Source organism: Lutjanus erythropterus, chromosome 19 (genome assembly GCF_056507025.1).
Source record: "Lutjanus erythropterus isolate fLutEry1 chromosome 19, fLutEry1.hap2, whole genome shotgun sequence".
NCBI lineage: Eukaryota > Metazoa > Chordata > Actinopteri > Lutjaniformes > Lutjanidae > Lutjanus > Lutjanus erythropterus.
The window spans coordinates 16,849,187-16,872,058 of record NC_139335.1 but is presented as its reverse complement, the minus strand read 5'-3'; positions in this window follow the sequence as shown (position 1 = coordinate 16,872,058).

Below are 22,872 nucleotides of genomic sequence, written 5' to 3'. Positions count from 1 at the left end.
TTTACTGGTTACCTCTGGAACAGTGCCTCACAAAATTCCTGTGTGTCACACACAGGTATATTTAAAATGAATCAAAAGTAAAGCTGTCTCTGGACTGAGAAATGCTTTGCATGGTATATATATGACATTCATGCTGCAGGAACGTGATGCCAGAACTGACGCCGTTTGGTGTTTTCATCTCTCTCTTTTTTTTTTTTGTATTAGTTCATGGATTCTTCATGCAAGTCGCAAGTCATGCAAAGTTCATTTACATTTAATTGTTTCAAGAGGTGGAACAAATTACAACTACTCAAATGACTGTAATTAAGCCATTTTTTGGGTACTTGTACTTTCATGAGTATTTTTTTCAAGTCTGTAATTCTACTCTAACTTAATGCATTACTCTATGTAATCTACTTTTTAAATTTATATTTCACTCCTGAGTAGGTCTACAATTTGAATTAACATCCACACCTTGTATCTACATTTTTCTCGCCAGTAAGGCTAAATAAAAACCATGACATAAAGACTGGTTAAAACAAAAACAAACAAACTAGAGGTGCACAGACATTCTTTGTCTTTATCTGTATCTTTTCAACCAACAAAACTGTCACTGTAGTATTCAGATAGTTGACCAGAAGTCATGTTAAATTGGGCAAATATTTGATTTCATAACCTAATGTGTAAAAGCACAACATTATTTATTATAGGCATATAATTAATTATTAATTAATAGCTAAACTAAATGTTATGAACTGTCTGAAGCCCACCACCACCACCTCACCTTTAACTGGGGGATAGTGAAAAATCTGAAACTTTAAAAAATGTTTAATAAATGTAAAGATTCTGTTTTGCACTGGAAATAGACACTCAACAGTACAGATATACAAGCATTTAATAATGTTCTTCAGTTGACAGAAATAATCTTGGTGCATTAAATCAGTGATTGATTAAGGTCGATGCAACCCTTTTTTTAATCATGCAGAGGTAATCATGGAGCTGCCTTTTCTGAATAATAATGAGCAACTTTGGATAGAGGAAATATGCTTCTATTTAATTATTTGTGTTTTCCCGAATAATGTATACAGATTTAGACGCATCCCTAAAACAAAAAATGCAGCAGTGGGCACAGGCTTGAAGAGATGACTGTGACCACTGAGCAGAGCAGCGCAAGAGCAAGTTAGACTGAAGATTAAGAGAAACAGAAACCCCTTTGATTGAATGTCGGTGTAATGCATTAAACATAAATGGTTAAAAAGTAACTAATACTCTGAGTAGGTTTGGAGATTAATAATTTGTACTTTTATTTTAGTATGTTTTACACACAAGTAGTCCTACTTGTAGCTGAGTAATATTTCAGTAATATAACAGTACTTGTTCTTGAGTAAAGATTTTTAGCAACGTTTGAAAAATTGAACACAGGTGTCTTTTTCCAGTAATCATAACCCGGTTATTCAAAATAAACCAGACACCTTCTTGTGAGCGGTTCTACAAAACAATCTAGATGGATAAATAGCACTACCGGTAAGAAAAAGAATATGTATTTTTGATTTTAGGATGAACTGTCCATTTAAATAACTCAATTACTTATTATATAAGCTTCTATATAAAGGAAGGAAAATGAGTTTATGCATGAAAAGATTCACACCATTAAATCTTCTCTCACTTCTTGCTCTAAAACATCTGCATCAGAAACACAACTGTACCAATAACCTGTCACATCTGCACGAGGTCCTCTCACAAACCTTCTCTTGTCTTTAAGCCACACGAGGAGCAGATGTTGACACGCTGCTACGACACCTTTCATTGTAATTATTCTGTGTACACTGACACAGTGATATCACCTCACACAGGGGTCTGTTGCTACACCAGCCTAATTAGCAATTAACAGTCATATAGTCATGAAAACACTGTCTACCGGGACTCACAGGGGGATAGAGGCCGTAAATAAGAAAAGACAGGAAAAGAACAGTTAAATAAATACGTTTACCATATTGTACATAATATACAAGAAGTATAGCATTAATGGCGGAGATACTGTGTGTTTTAAGATTGTTATGTGATCATGTCATTTTGTGCTCATAGAAAGGCATAGACTGCAGAAAGAACACACTCTGACTGTCTGTCTTTGGTGCAATGTTATTTTTGCCCTGAGGCCCAACACAATTAACACCCACTGCCAACTGGTAGCTTGTGTGTGTGTGTGTGTTACGTTGTGAGCATGTGCATGCGTGTGTGTGTGCACATGCATTAATGTGTCTGCTCTAGATACATAAACCGGTTTAATTTGTTTATTCATTCAGGCAAAAATTACTGTTTTTTTTCCCCAACAAAATGTGTGTTTTGCCATAATTACAAATGCACATACATGTCTGCAGATGCACCATGAGGGAAATTTCAGTCTGATTGATTTAGATTTTCATAATTTCCGGCACCTAATTAATTGCTCTTCAGAAGTTAATTTCTCAGTAAATGTAAAATAAACAGGCAATAAAGCTGTGTTTAATTTGGCACACAAGGAGGAAAATTACAGCGACACACAGGCACACAAATATGCTCTGCTTGTCATACAACATCTGTTAAAAAAAACACAAATCTCCCCAGATTGATCACTCAAAGGCAAATCAATGACATTTGGACGTTTTGGAATGTATCAGTAAATCAATTCAACCCCCTGCAACAAGAAACAATAAACCTTTCTTCAGAGGTAATAAAAGAGTACAGCCCATTCCATTAATTTATTGCCCCCCCTGTGTGACTGTGTGTGTGTGTACGTGTGTGTGTGTGTGAGAATGAAATATGAGTGGATAATCACAGGCCAGGAATTCTTCCGGCGGTCCAGCAGGCAGGTCGGTATGCCGTGCGTAGGAATGCGGAACCTGGAAAGTCAAAACAGTGTTGGGTAATGGAACGAGGGGAGAAATGACGTGAGGAGGGTCCTGGAGGACGGGAGCGAGGGAGCGGAAAAAAGGAGTGGTCAAGATGTGGAGGAGGAGGAAGAGGAGGAATTTTTAATCACACTGGAATGAAAATATTTCCAACCTTTCTGTGGCATCCAAATCTGTCAAAGTAATGGAGCAACACACTCTTAGAAATAAAGGTGCTTTCTGGAACCCTTTTTGGCTCCTGGTAGAACCATTAGAACCATTTCAGAGAGCTCTACCAAGAACCCAACATAAAGTGTTATACCTAGAACTATCTATGAAAGGTTTCACACAGAACCCCCAATGAGAGGTTCTACAGAGAACCTGTTTATGGTGTAATGGTTCCACCTAGAACCATCCCTGAGGATTCTGTCAATTCTACAGTGAACCATTCCATAATCCAAGGGTTTTATCTTGAACCCACCTGGGGGGTTCTATCAAGAACTGTTTTATTTCCCAAGGTTACATCTAGAACCCAAGAGGGGGGTTCTAATGAGAAGGTTTTATCTCAAATTGAAGCAAGAAGTTTTATCAGGAATCCTGTCATATTCAAAGGGGTTTAACTAGAACCCACACAGGGGATTCTTCTAAGAACCCTTTTGTATTCCAAATGTTTTATTTCAAACTCAAGTGGGACATTCTATTAGGAACCCTTTTATATTCCAAGGGTTTTATCTAGAACCCACCTGAGGGATTCTACTGAGAAGCCTTTTAGACTCAAGGAGTTTTATCTAGAACAGCCCAGGGTTATGGTACAAAGAATTCTTGATGAAAAAGTCAGAAACTTTCTGTCTAAAAAGGGTTCTTGGAATGAAAAAGGGTTCTTAATGGAACCCTTAGTCTTATATGAGCACATGACAAACTCTTTCTTCAAAAAGTGGTCCTTCAGAAGCAAATGGTTCTATCAGGAACCTTTTTCTATCCCAAGAATTTTATCTATAAGCCACTCAGGGAGTTCTGCTGAGAACCCTTTTATGCTATGGTACAAAGAACCTTTCACAAACACTTGATGAACAGGTTCTTCAAGGATCTCACAATAACAATTGTACAACAATAACAAGGATCTAACAATCTCTGTCAAAAAGTCTTACAAAGAACACTTGACAGACTCTTCCTGCACAAAAAGAGTTCTTCAGAGGCAAATGGTTCTGTGTAGAACCTCAGCCTTTCAAGAAGAACCCTTGTTTCTGAGAGCGCAGTAGGAGTCCGGATATTTGAATCACAGTTTGAATGTAGACACTCCAGGAGCTGAAAGAATCCACCCTGCTTTGAGAGAACATGCTTTTCAGGAACCGAAATGTGCAGAAGCACTCTGTTTAGGTGTTCTGTTTATTATGAAGCTCCAAAATCCCCCCATAAAGGGGGTTTACCACAATAATCACTCTTATTCTCCACCTTCTCCCTGCCTCAAACCTCATCCACGTTGTATCCTCCCATGGCCCATCCAGAATCACTCTAAATCTGTGTAAATAAGGAAATGCTCCCATTTCGATGCACGCCGCAGAAGAAAAGATGCATGAAAAGATGCGTGAGCCCCGTAACACAATACAATTCAGAGGTGTGGAAATCTCCCCTCCTTAATCCAGAAATCAGTGCTGTGGAAAGAGGGATTTGGGGCTGTCACTGCTAAGCTCCTTGTCCCCGGTGTATTATTGGAGCTGCGGCATAGAGGAAAGACACTGCGGGGATGATGCCGCCGCTCGCTGCATTGTAAACAGGTTTCAGTGTTTGGGAAATAAGCATCATGCCATAACTGAATTTCCAGGAGCAACGTAGGAAGAATGATGGCATCAACGGCAGCGGACGCTTATCTCTGTGCTGCATCTGCGTGCATATGCAGCTCTGACTGCTGAGCTGCAGTCTTTGGATGAACGTACAGTAGGTGCTGCCGACTGGTGCAGGAAAAAGTGGCGGGGGGAAATGTGTGCAGACTGCAAAATGAGTGTAATCATTTATTTGCAGTTTCACACATCATCTTTTTTAGCTTGAGAGCAGCAGAGAGAGGCTGCACGTCACCTGAGACACCCACGGTCAGACACTAAGATAAAGAGTTTCCTGTTAATTAACTGTGTTAATATTATTCGAGAACTGTGAAACAATGCCTTGTATCTGCACTCTGAACACAACATTTACTACACCACATAGTATGTTATTCAGTTGCACTTTCTTTTACAGTACACTAATAAGACATAACAAGCCATACTTTGTATCAGATTAGAAAAAACTAGAAACAATATGTTGTTTTTAAGACAGTATTAGACGCTTTATTAGATCCTTATTAGACTTTTTTGAGGGTAATTAGAAACAAACAGTGGTGTAAACTAAAGTGAAACCACACATCTTTCCCATTTAAAAACAACATGTGAACCAGATCTACCAAGTAAAGGCCAACATTATAATGGTGAGGGAATATTTTGTCTGTGGGTGACTCATTGTAATACTTTAGGCAGATAATGCGATTTGATGAAAGATGTAAGATTTGGTCTTGACTGCTCTGCTAATAGTACAGGCCCAGTCAAAGAAGGTGTGTTTCAAGTAGCAGATATGTGATTTCACTTTAGTTTACAGTACATTTCTGTTGTAATGTGTCCTAAATTGCCCTCTAATAAAGTTTAATACAGGTCTAATAAAGGGTCTAATAGTGCCTGATAAAAAAGTTATTTCTGGTTCTCTAATTTGATACAAAACACGACTTGTAACATCTTATTAATATACCATTTTGTGTATGGTGTGTAATTAGGGTATAGTTTGTTTTCTGTCTAATAAAGAACATATTATTTGTAGTCTAATTTAATACAAAATACAGCTTGTTACATCTTAATAGTGTGGTGTAAAATAAAGTGTAATTGTCTAAAATCTTCTGGTGGAGGTGTCATAGCAGAATTAGTAACAGAAGCAATAGTGCTTGAGAGATTCTACATGCAGAAGCAATGCATAAGACATGAGCTCTGTCAGGGAGGTGAGTGGGTCGCAGCTCCAACCCTGTGCTATTCATAGACCCTGCCGATAACAGGTTGACTTCTCTGGGAAAGCAGCAGGCAGGGAGGGGGGGGGGGGGGGGGGGCGGGGTGGCAGACGAGAGACAAAGGAGGGAGGGTGCAGCAGAATTCACCTGTGGAAAGAAACAGAACAGAGCAGAGGAAGAGAGGAGAATGTTTTAGGCTCGGAGCAAAAGGATGAAACAGTGGATAACGAGGAGGAGGAAGCATCTTTCCAAACACCTGCACCTGACAGTTTCACATCTGATTGTCGATGACAGCGAGGGAGAAAAGAGAGATTGCCACAGAGGGGGATGAATGAGATGGATTTTCACCCGAAACAAACATCCACATGTCAGTTGCATCTCAACGTGTAGGCCTGGAGGAAAAATGTGCTCCATCTCTCCATAATGTGTGAAAATAAACTTGTGAAATGAGATGACAGCAGCAGACTCAGGACAGATGCGACGTATCAAACCGGCCTCATTCAACTGTGGCAGCAGTCACGTTGGCCTGGTGTGACTAACTACAATCATGTCGTGTGTGAGCCCTGTGACTACAGCGTGTGTCTGCAGCAGCGATTTCACACATATCCTCACACTCCAATCTCAGACCTGAAGAAGGGATGGAAAAGAGAAACCAGAAATACAAAAGCTACACTCCAGTCCACCCTGATTACAAAGCTGTCCTCCTAGCCGATAGTCGGTAGAATGCAAGACTTGTAATGGAATATTTTACACTGAACAAGATGTTTGTCTGGTACTACATGGCACTTGTGATGCCCAAAGTGCAAAAAAAAAAAACAATTGAAAAACTCAACAGGTTAACCCAGTTAATCAAGATAATCCACAGACCTTATTCATGTAAGAAGAATTTTCTTTCTACCAAGCTACGCCCAGAGACATGGAAATGTACTTTTTGGTCTTTGAGCCGCATGCCACCCAGTCTCTTTATAGAGAAGGCAGACATCACTACAGCCAGAATCTCAAAAACTCTGCAACTCACACCAAAACAATCCAGATGAATAATAAATAGCGCTATTAGAAACAAATTGTATGCTTGATTTGTCCCTTTAAGTAAATGATCTGAGTACTTCTACCACCACATGTCCAATGCAGATCTTCCAGGCATCATCATTTATCATCAGTTCACCTTTAATAAGATACTGGGTTATTATGATTCACAATTAGTGGGAATGACCATTTTTGTATCACAGTTTTCCTTTTTTTAAATCATGATGACGTGCGATGTAGACCACTGAATCTCTGCAGCACTACAGGGCTTCATTATAATGCTGTTATGTCATTTTTCCTTTATCAAAAAATTACAGCTTCTGCAATTTACATATTGCACTTGAGGATACTGCAATTTCAATTATATACAGGACGCCTGAAAAACGATGTTTTGGTGGGACTCTTCACTGCTGATTTTGCAGATGAGTATCTCCTCAAACAATGACATCACACCCCCCAGTGTTTTTTGGTCCCTGATTGGCTCCCTTAACTGCTTTACTCCATATCACAGTGTCCATGGTCTCCCCATCGAGGAGCTCTGCCAACGTAGCCATACCCTCATGCCAGCGGAAATGGCTGCCTCTAATTTAGCTGAACCGGCTGCATTCCTCACCCTAAAACAAAGCCGTTGCTGTTCACCATATTAAGGCGATCTTGCAACAGATACCAGCTCCATGTTGAAATGGACTCTAATCCCTCTTTTCATGCTCGCCTCTTGGTCCTCATCCAGTTGTACTACAATTGACAACTGAACTCCCTCGGGGCATCCGCACTCTCATTTTTTTCTGGCCTTAATAATAATAATAGTGATAATGCAGTTTATAAATAACACATGTTTCATTAAATGAAAATCTCAAAGGGGAAATAAGAGGGTAGAGCCACGTGGTAATTAAAAGCAGGTAAAACAACAGGGAAAAGGCAAAATGTAAAGATGTTGGATAAAAATTAGTGGTTGGCTTTTTACTAACTTAGAAATACTGTTGTAGTTTATTAAGAAATGTGGTAACACTTTGCAATAAGATACACAAAATTTTGAGTAGTTTCCAGGAAACAAATGAGAAACAAATGAGGGACTAACCGCAAGTGAAACATCAGTTAATGAGTAACTCCTAATCAAAATGTATAGAGTTGGTAATGATTAGTTAATAATTAATTAATGAAAAGATGAGTGAGGAACGAATCAATCACTTGATAATCAATGAATGCTTAAAAGTACTTCCATAAAAATTCCTGAAGGAGGACTAGATAAAGTTGAAGTTACCAGAGAGCAGACTGGAAGATCCTATACTAATGAATCATAAGGTAATGGTTAGTTCATCAATATCTGCGAATTGATCATACTGGTGCTTTCTTTATGAATAGTTCCTGATTAACTCTGAACCAGCCAGTGAACGGCACAAAACTAGTAAGGTAATGATGAAGTAGTGATTCACTATTCAGTGACTACTCAGTATTATGCACAACTTAACCTGAAGGGACACAACAAGGGTAAGTAATCGTAAAATAATGTTGAGATAATGAGGGACTACTTAATAACTACTCAGCTACTTTGGTGCCATAATTTCATAGTAAATAGGTGGTAATGATCGAGTAATATATTTGAAATGTCTCGGAAATTACCCGCAAATTTCATGTTTAGTTATGTGATGATTTTGCAAGTATCGTTTTCATGCAGTGGGTGGTAATTACCAAGGAACACACTGAATTTGCAGTTAATTTCTAAGAAAGTTCAAATATGTGAAATGCTAATTACCACCTACTTAAAATGACACTTGCGAATTATCACATACTTACTATGAAATTAGTGGGTAATTCGCAGTTAGTTTCTAAGAGATTTCAAATATATTACTTGGTAATTACCACCGAAATACCATTAAATTATGGGACCCAGAAATAGAAGCGTTATCTTACTTTTTAACCGCTGATGATTATCAATAGAAGACATTCTTTTTTTCCCTCATCCTAAGTTTTAGTTTCCCTATTCATCAAATAGATCCACCAGACCAAACAATATTGTTTGAGGTGCAGCTACTACAGACTAAATATACATTAGTTTTTCATCCATACGTCCTGGTTTTCATTGAGCTATTTGCAATCAGATCACCTGATTGGCTACAAAAATGCAAATGAAAGGTGTGGACATTAATTCAGCTTGCACTCAATACTCAATTATGATTTTTAAAGTAACCAAGTATAGATTGCATGGTGTAATCAATACTTAAGTACAAGTACAGACTTAGAAATCTACTCATAAAAGTACAAGTACCCCAGAAAACTTCTTAATTACAGTAACTTGAGAATTTGTAATGAAATACTTCCACCCCTGGTATTTTGTGTCATTACTTTGTGGGACAAGAAGAGTAAGTGATCGTAAGATAATGATGAGGTAATCATAACTCAATGATTCAGTGATATAGGATCTCACAGTCTGTTCTCTAGCACCTCATAATTAATACTATATAAGTCCTCCACTATCCTCCTTTATTATCAAGTCTTTCCTGATTCATTCCTCACTTTTTTTTTTAATTAACTGATCATAACCTAATCATAATGGTTTACTAACAGTTAGTTCCTCATTCGTTTTTAATTTGTTCCCTGGTAACTCCTCAAAATTTTGTGTACCTTATTGTGAAGTGTTGCCAGAACAGTTCTAGGATTTCTTTAAATGAGTGTCAGCATGCCTTCAGGTGGCTGGCAAGTGTGTTCAAGTGGTACAAAGCAGCTCCTTCCAGAAGTCGAAACCCCCTGTGGTTCATATTAGACCCTGAGGCCTGAACCTGACGGTGCAGTTGGAGGTTTTACAAATTATTTTCTCCCTTTCTTCGTGCTTACATCTGTCTAGCTAAGTTTCAGTCTTATTTCTCTCATTCACACCCCTCACTTCCCGTCCTCTCCCTCGCAATCTCTCTGCCTGAGCCTGCCCTGACCCAGACGTCTGTTCCCTGTCTGAGCTCCTGCCAGATTCCTGCAAGGGGAGGAATGCACGAGAGGGCCTCACTGAGCCACAATTAACATTTCGTCGGTGCTGCGCCCACACCTATGCAGGGTGCTTAATGATGGCATATTCATGAAACGCAAATATTTGCACAGAAAAGCTGTCTCCCAGCGACCGCCGAGAGGTTGGGGAAGATAATTGAAAGGAGCTTGCGGCACTTCTAAAAAAGGGGAGATAAAAAAAAGAAAGGGAGAGCTGAGATAAATGGAGGGCTAGGCTTTAAAGAGACTGTCGGTAGCGAGAGGATACCCTGTGAGGAGTGTGTAGTGACAGGAGAAAACCCTCTCTGTGGGGGACAGAGGCACATGCTGAGAGGGCACCAGCAACAGTGAAAAAAATCCTGGCACATCAATGTGGGGAGAGACAGAGAGAACAGGACAAGGAGGATAGAGGTGTGTGTGGGGGGAGGGGGGACAGGTAGGGTCTTTTTTTTTTTTTTTTTACAGATACAGAGATACAGAGAAATCAGATACAGCAAAACAGTGATGTGATTAAAAAATGAGAAGAAGAACAAATTCACAGCTGACAAAGGATAGAGAGAAAGGAGAGATGATACACGGACGGTTTTCCAAGAGGAGCAGACTGCATACCGTCCTCCATTTCCCCAAAGAACATCCCTCCCTACTGCTGCCCCCAGCTGGGAGCGCACATACACACACACACGCACATGCACACACGAACACACACACATACATCCAGCCTGGCTGTCTGGTTGGGGGAGGGGTACGCTGAGATGCAGGGAGACGGCGAGGGATAGTGATGGAGAGAAGAGCAACAGAGGAGGATGCAACAAGAAGGGGAGGAAGGGAGAGACGGGAGCGGAGGAGGAACGCTGGCAGAAAAAAACAAAAGAAGAAGAGAAAAATTATGTCTGTGTGTTAGGGATGCACTCAAATACGGATACATTATTTGGAAAGCACAAATAAGATGATGGAAATATAGCTGTTTCTTCTCCCCAAAATTGCTTGTTATTATTCATGAAGACTCGTTTCCAAAATGATACGTAATATCATTCAGAGCACTGGTTTTTACTTGTATGTTAGTACATTTTTACAGAAGTACATATGTAAATATCAGAATATTATTATAATATATTATAATATATACACACACATATGTATAATTAAAAAAGAGAGAGATGAAAAGTACAGTGAGAAGATGTGGAAATATATTATTATAATTGATTAAATGGCAAGATTAAAAAACATCAAGTTGATTACTTGATATTTTGAAGGCACAACAGTTGCATTGCCAATGAATGTTAGGTCAGAAAATATAACATTTGCTTGATTTAATGCATCCAGTATAAACCACACCTGCTTTCAGTCTTTTATCCAAATACAGATACAGATACAGATAAGTGTGTTGCTTGAGCAGATACTGACACAGATAATAGTGTTGGTTGTGTTAGTTGAAAATAATACAGATATAGATAATTGTATTGGTTTAATATATACAGATACAGACAATTGTGATGGTTGGACAGATACAGATACGAATAATGACGTCTCTATCGTGCGTGCATGTGTGCCTCCACCTGCACTGCAATGCTTACTCTGTAAATCCCCCACCTGACTCAGCATCCCACTCTGTCCACACACACACACTAACACACACACCTCACTATTCATCATCCATGTTCTCCTGCCTGCCGCTGCTGCCACACACACACACACACACACACACACACACACACACACAAAATTCCAACAAAATCCACCCTGCAGAGAAGAAATTCAGGAGTCAATAACACGGTACACATGCGCTCACTCACACACAATGTCCCCCCCCAAAAAAAACACACACATACATGCACCATCCCCCTTCCAAGCACACTCATAAACACATATATACATGTACACACTCGCACACACATGCAGTCCTAAACGAGACAGCTGGAGCTATCAAACCAAAGCCTGTGAGAGCCAGCTTTCTTCAGATGGATTTGAGATGTGGGCTTTACCGTATCATCTGCCAGCACGCTGCTGGGAATGAGACGTCACATTCATAACAGCCTACTGCCTTATAAGGCAATTATCTCTCTCTCTCCCCCTCTGTCTCTCCCCTTCGGTGGGGGGAGGGATGAGTGGTTTCAATTATGTGCGACAAAGACCAAATTAGGCACCTGGCAATTTCAATATGGCCCCTTTCTCTGCATTAAGTTGATAGGATGTGGTTTTGATGGGGAGGTACACTCTTAGAAATAAGGGTTTCAGTATGGTTCTTCATGAAGGGTTGAGGTCCTACCCAGAACCAATTCCCTCCCTTTTTTAAGAAGGGGGTTCATTATGAGTTTTTTGTAAGACCAAGGGTTCTGTTAGAAACCCATTTTGTCCAAAGAACCATTTTTTTAGAAGAAAGAGATCTTCAAGGATTGCTGAAATTAATTTTAATTTAATTGTAACATGGATTGTTAAAATGAGGCACATTCTAGATGAAACCTTTATAAAAAAAAAAGGGTTCTTGGTAGAATCCCCTGCAGGGGTTCTAGATGAAACCCTTGGAATATAAACAGGTTCCTGATAGGACTTCCCACTTGAGTTTTAGATAAAACCTTTGGAATATAAAAGTGTCCTCAGTAGAACACCCTGCAGGGTTTCTAGATGAAACCCTTGGAATATAAAAGGGTTCTCGGTAGAACACCCTGGGTGGGTTCTTGTTAGCACCTTTAGAAGGTGGAAAGGTTGTGAATGGAACCCCCAGGTGGGGTTCTGGGTGAAACACCTTCTCAGGGTTTTCCATAGAACCTCTCATAATGTGTTTTAGATTAGAGTACTTGTTGTAGATGGTTCAAAGTATAACCCTTTAGGTTGAGTCGTTTCTCTCAAAGGGTTCCATCAAAAAGTGTTCTCTTATGCCAAAGATCCCTGTATGGTTCTAGTTAGCACCCTTATTTCTCACAGTGTAATGTGGTTGCATGCATCTCACGCTCCTTGGTGTTTGCACAGTGGCAAACAAATTGCTTTTGCATTAGAAAAAAGAACATTTTCAAACCTGGAACATCTTGCAGAAAAATGAGCAACAATAGGCAACAATGCTAAAAGTAACAGGAGAAGTTCTTTTGTTCGTTGTAAAGCAAACACTGCTGTGCACATTCCATTATGCCGCTCACACAAAGGCTCAGCAGCAGGCTGTGATCGATCCGTCCGCAGCAGCTTTGAGGGCACATTGAGACTTTACTCTCATTGACTACTTCACAATCAATAGTAGCTGATTACTGACTGGAGAAACTAGCGGGGGTATGTGACGCTGCTCACTGCTGCGATCATGCACTCGGTTTCACACCCTGACCACAAAGAACAGAAGATATATAAATATAACCAGTTGCTGCTCTCAAACACCGTTTCTCTGTGACACCAGCACTCACAACCACACAGAAAACACACTGTATAATGTAGAAACGCACACCCACACAGGCTGTAATGTAGATAATCTCTCTAATGAGGGATGGCAGGTTGCAGCTGTATGGAAGCTGTCATCTGTCGGACTGCATGGTCTGCCCTGCACACAGGGCCGGGAGATAGAATGACTGCAAATGTGTGAATGCAGTTTTTATTTAAATTTCCTTTTTCTTCAAGTTAGTTTAGCACCATCCAGCCGTAAAGCCTGCCATTATCTCCTGACACCATATTTGAACACCCCAAGTCAAGAATGGAAAAATCAACTCTTCGTCTTGTATGAGTGTGCACTCAACCATCTCCTTTTTTCCATCTCCATGTATGGTGCTGCTGTGTGGCTGCAAGGGGACCGGCAAGGCTCGCTGTTCCTCTACACCTCACAGCTCGCAGCTCGGCTCTAATCCACTGAGCTGCTAAGGAAAGAGTGCTGACGGTGCCCTTTTCCACCGACTATCTCCTAATCCAGCTGGCTGCGGGTCTGGGGAAATAATCCTGGATTAGGGACTCCTCCCCATGGAGCGGCCATAGGGTCCCTCACGGGGGCCCCCCGTCACAGTCAGCTGTGCCTGAGGCGCCGCGCCTTTCACATCGTGAGAGAACATAACAGCCAATCCAAAAACAGGCAAATAGTGTCTGATTAGGATTGAATTGCATCAAACCTCGCCTTGTCGCCCTGAGGGTAGCTACAGCGCTTATTGGAGATGAATAATAGTAAAGAGGGATAATGGTGGATAGGCCTTGTGATGTTACAAGTGCTTTTCATCTGAGGTGACAAAGATTTGAATTCAAGAACGGCAGGAATTGAGCCCCCAAACGAAGCACTTTGTTTGCACAGGATACACTCTAATTGGTGCATTGTTGGAAATGACAGCTATAGTCTTAATGAGAACGCTGACATGTGTGTGTGTGTGTGTGTGTGTGTGTGTGTGTGTGTGTGTGTGTGTGTGTGTGTGTGTGTGTTTGTGTGTGTTCCCACCTTAACCTTGAATGTCAAAAGCTAAAAAAAAAGTCGCACTAGCTCAAAGTGGATCAAAAGGACCTGCAATGACTCATAACATAGTCATGGTTATGACACATTGCTTATTGACACACACGTCAGACATCGACATATTTCAGTCCTGAGTCAAATTAGAAACCAGCATCACCGCTTCACAAATAAATAAGGTAAAAACAAAACAAGACCAAAGCTGAGTTGTTCACAGTTTGAGGTGACTACAAAGTGAGAGATCTGTCTTTTGAGAGGCCACAAAGATTCTTCAATCATTTTAATAAGTGAGGGACAAATTATTTGTGTCACAATGAGGTTGAGACATATAATCTGTTCACCACAGAGGGATAATGGTGGTGCTTTCTGTTTGAGTTGACAAAGAGTTGGACTCAAGAACGGCAGGAATTGAAGGAATTGAGGAATTGAGCACCTAAACAAATGGCTTTGTTAGCACAGGATACACTCTTGTTGGTGTATTGTATTGTAAATAACAGCTGTAGTCTTAGTGAGAATGCTGACATGCTTGTGCTAAAAGAAAAAAAGTATTTCAAAAATTGGACACAGAGAGCTGTGAACCTTATTTGTCATTACCTGGGTGCTTTTTTATTCAGTGACTCTTTATCTAAAGAACAAAAGTAAAGTACCTCAACAAAAGATTAGTAGTTAGTAAATGAGTTTGAGTTGGGTTCAAAACTAAATATGTTTCAGTAAATTGCCATGAAAATATGAGTTTTCTCAACTTTTTCGTTTTTACAGAGCTGAAATGAGTCAGTCACACTGCAAAATATCATACAGAAATTTAGTGGAATCAACAAATACTTTCTTGTTAACTTGAAGTAAATATATTCATTTTAATACTCTCAAGTTAAATCAGTTTAAAATTTCTAGTTTTTATTTTCAGACCACTTCAGAATTTATATTAAAACCTTTTAAGCTAAATTAATGTACTGCTTGACTTCACTCAAATTATTAAATTAAGTATCAAAAACAAAACTTGATCAACATATTAGCAGACTTCCCAGCATGCAGTTGCTTGATAATTAAAAAAGCTCTTCAGACCTGCCTGTTTTGTAGTTTGAGGAAAACATACATGATGGAAACTTGTGTCTACTTCTTAAGTTTAAACCACGGTCAGGACATAGAGCGTTATTAGTGTGGCCAGCTGATCAGTAATCAACAGATTTTTCCATCAGTGCATGTGATGTCCTCCCTCAGCACACGATCACCAGTTTATTTACCTGCACAGCTGCCCAGGAGAGACTGGAGCTTGCGTCAGTGCACATATCCCACAGCCCCAGTGAAGCACAACAGGGGACATCAGGCAGGTTTAATGCACGGAGTGTGTGTGGACACATCATGGCAACATCACTAATGGTTGTCAAGATGATGTTCAGCTCCATGCTTTGAATTTCACCATCAACAGTTGATTGCAAATACAGGGAAAAGTCTATTTGTCTTGTTATAATGAACATTTTAAAGGTTAATTCAGTTAGCTCTCATTATAGCCATGTTATTGATAAAAGACAAGACTGGTGTTATTCTATATTTTTCATCAACTATCTGAAGCCCAGTCATCCCTAAGGAGCAGAAGAAAGAAAATTGGTTTGAGTCTGCCTCTTAATTTTCTTCGAGGAATTTGATTATTTTTCTCAATCCAGCACAAAAAGCAGCCATTTTAAAAGCTAAACCTTAAGTGTAAGTTTAAAGTTAATTCAGGGTCATGTTTTAAATTGCAATTTAAAGTTTTGGTGCAACATAGTCAAATTTCATATAGTTTAAAACTAAGCTGAGGTTTAAAGAGAGGTTTAAATATGACCTTTCTTAATTTTATGCCAGTTTAGAGGCAGTGGTGTGCAATATAATTTACTTTGTATGATTTAATCAGGTTTAAAAATTAGTCCTTCTTGGTGCAGCACAGCTTATGTGATTGAAGCAGTGTGCTGGCCTTTGATTTCCTGCTGTTATTCAAGTCATTGTTGGGGATTTTTTGGCAGCAATATAAAAGGTCATATCCATAACAACAAAACATCTTTCATGAGCTGACTTTATAATGCAAAAAGCATATTTTGATTCTTGTATGAATCAAAGAGCTTTTATATTAAGAGAATAAATGCAAAGCAGCGTCTGAGTCATTCATTTCCTCCAATGTTCTGCCTCCACCAAAATATGCAAAGAAACACACATACACATGTGCACACACACACCGGCAGGAAGACCGATGGGGCGAGGGAGGGGATCTAAAACACACACGTACACACACACACACACCCCTGCACTCCCTGTGACTGCCTCACACTCACACGATGTAAACCAATTGCAAAGTTAATGCGGCACATACCACGCTCCAATCCATCACAACACCTGTGACATATCTCAGAAGCATTCAGCATGGCAAAGACTCAAAACAAGCCATAAGCTCTAAAACACACAGAAAGTCATAACATATATCTTCACCCCTGTCACCCTCAATCCTCCGACTACCAGCCTCCACCCTCGTCTGCCTGCAGCTATTTTGAGAAATGCCTCATTTTCATTTCAATCTCCTCTATGATATAGAGCACGGCTGCCATAAGCTGACTCCGTCACCTAAACGCCGCTAACAGTTGAATAGAGCGCAGACGAGACGAGCCTGAAGGAGTGACTATTGTAATGGTAAGAGGCCGAGTCAATAGATTTGCATTCATGGGTGAAAAGACATCTATTTTTCGTCGTACATGAATAGAGAGAAGAGAGTGGATGTGACATGAAAGCATGTCCTCCGTCATACTTCATCACCTAGTATGTATAAAGCTCAGCAGTGGAAGAAGTATTCAGGTCCTTTAGTGAAAATACTAATTCAACACTGTGAAAATACTCCACTACAAGTAAAAGCCCTGCATTCATGGAAGTATTATTATATTCTGGATAATATTACTGCTGCATTAATGTGTACGCTGCATTTTACTGCTGTTGATGTTTAACTTTGTGCTAATTTTACTGAGTATTTTAATCTACAGCAGGGGTTTTCAAAACCTGAGAATGTGGACAACAAGCCACGGTGTCCTACTTTTCCACTCTGGTATGGAAAATCTATTTTTGTTGGCCCATTTCAGGTTTATTAGAGTTGAAATTAATGCAGAATTTCTGTTGAATCAGTTAGTGTCTGTCTATGAGTCGTAAGAAATCATTAGTAATCTTTTAGAAGGAGTAGTAGGCAGTGAGGCTCCAGCTCCGGAGTGTGAATTTTCAGAGCAGTGAGCTTTTGTTTTCAGGATAACAGGCTTAACTTTACTTTGACAGATGATTTAAACCGCTGATCAGCTTACAGTGTAGGACTTATTGCCGCTTGTCATTGTCAAAGTATAATGTTGCACTTGTGCAGCTTCTGTCCTGCAGCCTGCAGGCAGCCTACCTGAGCTGTGAGTCTGGGGAGGAGGCCACAGGGGGAAACAACTTGCTTCAAACATAGATCCTGTATTAAATAGGGATCTGATATAATATACCCTTATTTGCAGTACTCATTTGTGAATGCTAGTATCCAACATATTGCTACTTAAACAGATCCACAAATAACACTAAATATCACAACTCCATTGCCCTATCATTGCACTCTTTCAGTAACTTTAAATATCTCTTATCTCTGAATGATCTCTTACACTTCGTATGAGAGTTTCAAGTTTCACAGCTTTGAAACAGGTCATAAAAACCTCTATAGTGACAGATGATGACATGTAACTATACTAGAAATAATCATTAAAATCCCAGCAGCAGTGCAGCTTGCTCACTGTACCCCTGGAAGGCCCATTAACACCTCCGGAGGGTAGAGCCCAGCCCCCTCCATAAACAGCCCAGCCGGAGGCCCATCCTAATGGGCTAAGCTCATTCCCAGCCTGGCCTGCTCCAGGTGTGGAAGCCGAGCCCCGTAATTGATAATTAGGGGGCAATAACCCAGCGTTCAATGCAGGCCTCACGACAGGAGAGTGGCTTGGCCCCACACTGTCACCCAGTCAGAAGCAGGGGGAAGCGAGAGGACTGAGGAGGAGGAGGAGGTGGGAGGGGGAGGAGGGACATAATTCAACAAGGGGAGCTGTTGGTGGGTGGTTGAAGGAAAAAAAAAAAACGCAGTAACACCTGTGCACACAGGCAGGTTTTAGTGTGTGATGCACATGTAAAGTCTAATAGAGCACCTGAGAACCTGAGTTCAGTTCCACAGAGCTCAAGTGCTTTGCGTAGGTTACTGATAGTGACAGTACGCTCTTAGAAACAAGGTCTCCAAAAAGGTTCTTCTTGAAGAACCTTTTTTTAAAGACCGAGTTCGTCAAGGGTTCTTTATGCGAATCGGGGTTCCATTAAGAACCCTTTTCATCTACAGAACCCTTTAAAAAAAAAAAAAAAAAAAAAAGAGTTCTTCGCGGATTGTTGACATCTCTTTTGTCAGGTGTTCATCAATGATTCTTTGTAGCATAATATTAAAGGGTTGTTGGTATAAACCCACAGGTGGGAATCAAATTAAATCCTTGGAAAATAAAAAAGGTTCTCCAGAACCCCCTGGTTGGGTTCTTGTTAACACCCTTAGCAGCTGGAAAGTATCTGAATAGAACCATTCCATCATGGAGCAGTTCTCTGTAGAACCTTTCATAGATGGTTCTAGGTATATAAAAGTTTCAACCAACAGTTCCACTTGGGACCATTTCAAAGAGTTCTGCTTAGAAGGCAACATAAAAAGAAGTTACTAACTTCATGCCTCACAGTGTAGATAAAACCCCCAGAATATAAAAAGGTAGAACCTCAATAGAACCCCCTGGGTGGGTTATTGTTAGCACCCTTTAAATGGAAAGGCTCTTGATAGAGACCTCAGAGAGAGCTCTGGGTGGAACCATTATACCACAGAAGTGTTCTCTATAGTACATCTTATTCAGGGTTCTGGGTGGAACTCTTCACAGATGGTTCAAGGAATAACCCTTCCAAGTTCCAGTTGTAACTTTTATAAAGGTTCTAGCAGGAACCAGATGGGGTCAATGCAGCCTTTATGGTTCTTGTTAGTACCTTTATTTCCAGGAGTGCATGAGGTTGTAACCGAGGACAGCAGCTCAGGCATATCACGCTCTTGTCTTACCGTTAAACCACAGACCTTATCAATCATGATGCCGTACTAAAAGTTCTCTAATCTCACGCTGTGTAGGAATAAGCAAAGTGCTTCCAACGAGCGCTGCAGCTCTCAGGCAGAGTTTACAACTGGTTGATATAGTTTTTATGGCACTCAGTAGATCCACGTGTTGCTCTGTCATCCTCATACACAGTCATTTAGTTTATTTCTGTGGATAAAAACTGCATTAGCCGCTGAAATGACGCAACGAGGCCAAAGATTTGAGTAATGAGAAGTGGCGTTTTATTCATTTATGTATTTATTGTCATTTTCCCTTTATCTTGTTTTCTGCTATAGCGATGCATTAGCCCTCACAGAAGCTATCAATCAGGGGCTAATGGGTTGTAATTGCAGGCAGGCAGGCCCCCACATCAGAGACAGCGGGGTCTCTGGATGGCAGAATAATCACACGTACAGTAGAGAATCCCTGAATGATCTCAGGGGGTATAGGTTAAGGTAATTTCCAACTCATTTTCCTTTTGAAACCCATTATACTCATCCCAATGATGGCTTCCATTAATCAACAAGGTTAATATAGTGAGGGGTTAAAGAAAGACATGAAGAGGAGGACGTCACTGGATGCCAAAAGAGACACTCCGCAGTCAGCAACAACTGGGATTTCCACATTGATCTCTAGTTTAAAACTGGTTGATATTCAGTCTCAGTGTCCAAGGCCTCTTTCCACCCCAAAAATATGGTCTAAATGCAAACATTCAATCAAAATCTCAAAACAATCTGTGTAAAAACTTTAAACTCTGAACATTTGTTCCCTGGGAACCACAGTTGTCTTTTCAACAGAAAAATGCTCACTGGATTAGAATGTGCTTGGCTCTTCCAGAGAAAAATTTTGTTTTCCTCTCTACGTGACTAAACCAGAATACCTGCACTGCCGGGGCCATTCCCCAAAGACGACTGTCAGCCCGAGACTTCCTTTTGCTTTCAAGGAGCAAACCACCTGACGATGCTGCCTGATGCTATCTCTCCACAGCTGTCCGTGACAGTCCGTTGATCGCTGTCAAATGCCTGAGCCATCACACAAACACAGACACACACACACACACACTGTCGAACAGCCACAAACAAACAGCAGAAGCTGATAAGGCTGTGCTCGATCGTTTAGGGTTAAACTCTGGGAAACAGCGTCTGCTTTGATGTTTTTTCTCATGGGAGGCCTTATATTGTTTGTCAGAAAGCTGGAATGGAAATCCCCCTGTGAGGCAACATTCACACCTCATCTTTTTTTCATCTTTGCAGAGTTAAAGAAAGGCACGCAATGAAGCAACATCTTAACTTATACTCGCTGCTCAGGGGAGAGTCAGAGGTACCAAAGCTGGTCAGGTGCTACGGACGAGAGGGGAAGTAGAGTATTACATGTAACTAACACTGTTAGGGATGAATGATAGTATTGGCAGATAAAGGCCTTAAAGAAGAAATCTGTAATATATTTACTGTAATAAATCATAAAATGATCATGATATGTCATCAGAAATTAAGGAAGCAAACTAAGCTGACATACTTGCCTTTCTAACAGCAACACTGTTGTTTTTTGCATACAGTGAACTGAGTCATTGACATTTTTGGTGTCTTATGAACGCATTTCATTTTAATTAAATTTGAAATTCAACTTGGTAGGAAAAGAACCTTTCTGGAAGTATTTACTGATAAGTTGTATTATGTCAAAGTTCTACAATGTTGCTGATAACCCAATTATAAATTATCTCATACTACCACAGGAAACCACAAGGCCTCCCAGTTTCATAAAATAACAACCTCCCTCTGGAGAAATAAGTCTATTCATGTGAAACGGATCTGGTAAAGGGTGTTACAGGTGATACATGGTCTAAAATTGTGTCAGGGTGTGGAAAATATGTGAAAAAAATGAGGGGAAAGCTCACACAACGAAGATACTGAATATATGTTATCACATACCCTGAAGACTCCACAGAATTAAGTTGTTAGTCAATAGTCTAGTCTAATCGGAAAAATATAAAACTGAAATATTAAATTGTTTGAATCAATGTTTAATATATAGTCTATGAATGAAGCAAGCTGCGTCCCTCCACCTCCTTCTCCCCAGTCTAAGGAAGCTCAGGCAGGCTGCAGGAACACTGCAGGAGTGCAAGATGAGCGAAACATTGAATTTAACAATAAAAAGCCATGACGAGTCCTACACTCTGAGTTGATCACCTCTTTAGAACTGTCAGTTATCTGTCAATGTAAAGTTAAGCCCATTATCTTGAAAACACAAGCCCACTGCTGAAAATACACACTCTGAGTTCAGTGACTGCCTGCCAGACCCCGGACAAATATCGCTCAGTTTAACCATTATAAACATCTTCCCCTTCTAAAAGATTATTAAAGATATCCAACAACAGATAAACATACTTACTCATTCAGTGAACATTCAACATTATTTTTTAAATATCTAATTAATGTGAAACAAGCAAATAAAAACTTTTATTCCAACCCTGAATAAATTTTCCAACAAGCATACGCAGCTGTAGCATTATTGTTAATCTTAATCTCTGATGACATATTATGGTAATTTTAAGATAAATTACAGTAAATACATTACAGATTTCTCCTTAAATATAAGACAAAACAACACACAGACTCTATGCTATTACTTGAGCAGTGTTTAATGATGAAAAGGTGGTGTTTTTTTGTAAATCCCAGCATTGTTTTTACTTGGTATCAGATCACAATCACAAGTCATTTATTGTCAGAAAGGCATTTATAAACTGTATGCTTGGTACATTTTGGTGTTCAGTAAACCATTTCCTAGAGATGTTTTTCAAAAGTATGACTGTGTTTTTATTAATACCAAGAATAGGCTCTTTTTTTCTGAGATGTGTACATTAATACATCAGCATATCATGGAGCTCAACAGCAACATTGTACATTCAGTGACGACTGATCGAAACCCCTTTAAATAGGAGCAGTCATTAATTAGGCTCGTGACTTACAGTGCCTGTGCAGACAACATGATTTCAACGAGGATTTCAATAAAATTTATCCATAGTCCATAGAGGCACACACACACACACACACACACACACACACACACACACACACACACACACGCACACACGCACACGCACACGCACACACAGGCTCACTGTGTACTTTCCTATTGTGTTGTAACCAGTCGTTCTCAACCTTTTCAAGCTGCCACGCCCAAGAAAAATTATAGGAGGTTCAGGAGTTACTGTATAAAACATGAAAGATAGCAAACTCACAGTATGGTCACATTACCAGCGACAAAGCATCTGGCTGCAAATCATTTTCAATGGAAGCCGCCGACATGAAGCCAAAAACTGACGTCTGACCCATGTTGCTGTGTGTCGGGAGCGAGGTGCTACAAATGTGGCTACGTTGGCTGGCCTCAAGTTTATACAGTGCTCCAATGATGCGGTGACGCATCATGTTTTTGTTTTAACACTTCTGCTTCCTGTCTTCCAAAGTTCCTGTG